This window comes from Schistocerca serialis, chromosome 4 (genome assembly GCF_023864345.2).
Source record: "Schistocerca serialis cubense isolate TAMUIC-IGC-003099 chromosome 4, iqSchSeri2.2, whole genome shotgun sequence".
Lineage (NCBI taxonomy): Eukaryota > Metazoa > Arthropoda > Insecta > Orthoptera > Acrididae > Schistocerca > Schistocerca serialis.
In genome coordinates this window covers 657,327,109-657,331,985 of record NC_064641.1, presented here as the reverse complement: position 1 = coordinate 657,331,985, position 4,877 = coordinate 657,327,109, and positions in this window count along the sequence as shown.

Here is a 4,877-nt window from a genome sequence, read left to right as displayed (position 1 = left end):
CTGCAGGGAAAGATACCGTGGGGAATATTCACAAATGATTGTGCAAAGTCTATGGAGCATGTGCTGTCGACAGAAGTGAAGTTAGTCGCTGGGCAAGGAGGATCATCAGATGGCTGTTTGACGGAGCTCCGCGATTTGCAGCGGTCGGGAAGACTATCCACGGCTGTCACACCTTACATGTTGCAGCGAGCTTCCACTTGTTTGGCCCATTAAGGGATGCCATTCGTGGAAGACATTTTGAAGACGATGAGGATGTGATTCACACAGTGAAGCACTGGCTCCGCCACTAGGGCATGGATTAGTACCGACAGGGCATACAAGCCTTTGTTTTGCGACGGGGGAAGGCCGAAGAACGTGATGGAGATTACGTGGAAAAATAGGGTGTGGAGATAAAACACCATTCTTTTGTGTGTGATTCTCATTATGTTCAATAAAGAATTGTTGAAGAAAAGAAATGTGGTGCTTTACTTTACGGGCAACCCTCGTATGTATAACTTTTACTCCTATTTGCAATAAAATTATTCATGCCTGCTGAGTAAACACATTGGCTGATCACCGGAATAAATAATGCTGAAACATTCCAGTGCTGACTATGTTCACTGTATTTATCCAAATGGATGGGAAGTTACAAGGACAAGAGATGCTTAAAGTATTCAGTGCATGCTGTCATTATGTAAATATACAAATACACAATTACCAAAAGCAGAAGCAGAATCTCTGTTTCGGGGTGTGTAATATCCACGCCTATATTTTATTCAGAATAATATTCACGACAGCATTATGTGTAGAATGTGAATGGACATTAATCGTATTCTCGTGATATTAACAAAAAGGACTTCATCGATAGCAAAATAATAAATAATTATTGTCAGTGACATAATTCAATATTTTTTAAAAAGTTATATCTCAGACAGTACCCATGGAAAAAGATAATGAAAATCTCAATCTTTTGTTATCTATGATTTTTCTAGAAAAATTCTTCTTCTCGCTCGAACTATTCTACTGATAAGATGTGATTGATGTCTCCTAACACACAGGTCTGTAAAAAACTGTATTATGTTTGCTAATTTAATATTTGAAAAATAGGGTTTATGTCTCATTGAAAATGAATTTTCTTTGCTTCGGAGTTTCATTTCCTCGTAATTCTCGTCCTATAAAAATGTTAACTTTTCTGCTCAGCTACAGCCATTGACGCTATTGATCTACAGCGCGGTTTATTGGTAAATGCTGCATAATAGGTGATTAACACTGAGAAATATTTTCAAATGTTGATATATATAGTGAAGATACAAAAAGATGTAATATATATTATTTGTTAGTAGTAAAACAGGGCCCGAAGCAGATTCGATAAGTGATTGTCTTGTGTTAGCCGCCATCTTAGTGAAATACTGCAGCGGCAGTTTTAAATTGATTTTCTATACAGACATAAATGTTGTTGGTCATAATTGCTATAATAATTGTGTATTTGTGGCCGAGGATCCACTCTGAGATAATAAATTCCAGTTAGACTCCGAATACAGTGAACTTCTATGGATGCAAACAGCATCTTACATGATGTAAATTCTTATCTGCTGATGTATGAAGCCTGGTTATTTCCTAACACATTTACGAAATATTTTCACAGGAAGAAATACATTAGTGTTGTGTGCGTGTGGTATTGTATGACAAAACTGTTCGTTCTGTTTAAAGAAAATGGTTGCAACCTCGAACAACAGTAGCGTTATATTCGATAAAGCATCTGCAACTACCGGCCGAAGTGGCCGAGCGCTTCTAGGCGCTACAGTCTGGAACCGCGCGACTGCTACGGTCGCAGGTTTGTATTCTGCCTCGGGCATGGATGTGTGTGATGTCCTTAGGTTAGTTAGGTTTAAGTAGTTCTCAGTTATAGGGGACCGATGACCTCAGAAGTTAAGTTCCATAGTGCCCAGAGCCATTTGAACCATTTTGATCTGCAACTAGTAAAGATACTATTATAGAACAGCACTCTTGTTTACCTCAGATTACTTATCATGCATTTAGGTTGTTTGCTAGTTATATATGATTGCTTTTGTGCATGAATTTAGTGCCATTTACAGTCGTTGATAGACAACACTGTCACACGTTCCCAGGTGGAGATTTCTTTAGTAAAATAACAATCATTAGCCGGGAAAAACAGTGATTAAATAAAACCTCATGTTACATTAATAAGTAACTAGTTTTATTGTTATCTTGCTGAAACTGTACAACACGCAATCAAACATTACACGCGACATTGGCGCCCAACGTGGGGCCACAATACACAACATTTACTGTAATATTGTATTTATTGTAATTGTCTACAGGTGTTGTGTACCATAATAAAATATTAATACATATGTTATTCTCTTTTCATGTGAGTCTAACACGAGAGGCTCTCGACACCGTTTCTCACAAGCTTCTTCTAACCAAACTGCGTGCCTACGGAGTATCGCCTCAGTTGTGCGATTGTATTAGTGATTTCCTGCCAGAAAGGTCACAGTTCTTAGTAATGGACGGAAAGTCATCGAGTAAAACAAAAGTAATATCCGGCGTTCCCCAAGGAAGTGTTACCGGCCCTCTATTGTTCCTGATCTACATTAACGACATAGGAGACAATTTGAGTAGCCGTCTTAGATTGTTTATAGATGATGCTGTCATATACCGTCTTGTTAAGTCATCAGATGATCAAAACGACTTGCAAAATGATTTAGATATCTGTATGGTGCGAAAAGTGGCAATTGACCCTGAATAAGGAAAAGTGTGAAGTTATTCACATGAGTATTAAAAGAAATCAGCTAAATTTCGATTACGCGATAAGTCACACAAATCTGAAGACTGTAAATTGAACTAAACACTTAGGGATTACAATTGCAAATAACCTAAATTGGAACGATCACATAGATAATATTTTGGGTAGAGCAAACCAAAGACTGCGATTCATTGGCAGAACACTTAGAAGGTGCAACAGGTCTTCTAAAGAGACTACTTACACCACGCTTGTCTGCCCTATTCTGGAGTATTGCTGTGCGGTGTGGGATACGCATCAGGTGGGACTGACGGATGACATCGAAAAAGTACAGAATAGGGCAGCTCGTTTTGTATTACCACGTAATAGGGGAGATAGTGTCACAGACATGATACGTGAATTGGAGTGGCAATCATTAAAACAAAGGCGTTTTTAGTTGCGACGGGATCTTCTCATGAAATTTCAATCACGTTTTCTTGTCCGATTGCGAAAACATTCTGTCGGCACCCACCTACATAGGGCGAAATGATCATAACGGTAAAATAAGAGAAATCAGGGCTCGCACAGAAACATTCTAGTGCTCGTTTTTCACGCGTGCCGTTCGAGAGTGAAACGGTAGAGACTATATGACATCAGGAGTGTAGCCAGGATCTAAGAGCATTTCAGCTGTACTGTCCGCCGACATTATGGTAGTACAGCAGCAGATGATAACGTTCATGTTCCACGCTTACACACATGCATTCTTTTGCCATTAACTGAATGTGCATAGTTTGGCATTGCAACTGTTATACTAAACCGACAGTAGCAGTAATATCAGTGCTTGAGTTTACTGGCTGCGAGTGTAATATTTTCAAACATAATTCTTCTGGTAGATACACTGTGCACACATTTCACCCATTTAGTTATTGTTATTTGTATTTGTGTTAGCTGTAAGATATTTTGGGGAATATATTGTTATTGTCAGTGATATTTTTGTGCAGTATTAGTATCGAACACGGTTAGACCGAAGAAGTAAGTAAAATCGAATAAATATGCTGCTGCCGAAATGGCCTCGGACCGTCAAATAGACCAACCTTCGCACACTTCAGTGCAAGTTCTTGAGAATCTAAATATAGATGATAACGATTTATTACCTGATATTCTGAGCGAAAACGAAACTGAAGAGTCGTCAACACAGGCGGACATTCCTGCAATTAAACCTTTAGAAGCCTATTATAAATATTTCTACCGGGCAAGGGGCAGAAATTAGCAATTTTCAAGCTATGCCACCACCCGATAGTAAAATGCTAGCATTATTATTTGTAAAGTTCAATATCATGGAACACGAAAAGGAAACGCGAAGGCAACAAAAGGAGCAACGCGAGCTCAGGGAGCACGAGCGCGATAGGAAATTCATGGAAGAAATAACCAATATCTTTATTCGACGAGATAAGGAAACTGTCCAGAGAATTAATCAGGTGTTAGTGGATCGCTATACATCAGTTACGACTCATTTCAACAAAGAAATAAATGCAATAAAAACTAGAATCAAACCGTTGGCAAACATACCAACTCAAGTGAATAATCTTAAAACCGAAGTAGGTAAGTTAGAAACGCAATTCAAAGCTTTGACTACTACTGTGAAGTCGATACAGAATGATATTCCCACAGAAGTACAGAAACAAACCGAACTGAAGTAGCCAAGGCATTGGACATTGAAAATTACAATCTTGAAGCAATATCAGCACACAGCAACGAGGACGTTGGTACTAACAGGCAAAAGAACATTGACAGCCTCTATTACAGTGCATAATAGACCAAGGCCGGGTAATCAATCTGTATTACCCAGCAATTTGTTTCACCAAGAAACTCGAATTATGACGGAGAGTACCTTAATGAATGAAGAGAACTTCATCAAAATCGCCAATTCCAAGTATTCATCGAGGAGAGTAAAAAGAATATTCATCCTGTAGTTTTTATTAGAAACTGCTGAAGTGTTCTTCCAAAGTGTTGGACGGAGGAACAGAAAATCCAGTTTTTGGTTTCACACATTTCCGGTGACGCATCGCTCTGGGCGTTGAACGCACCAAAAACATGCAAAACATTTAACGAATTCAAGAAGGCGTTTCTCGACAAGCTCTGGTCAGCGTCGACC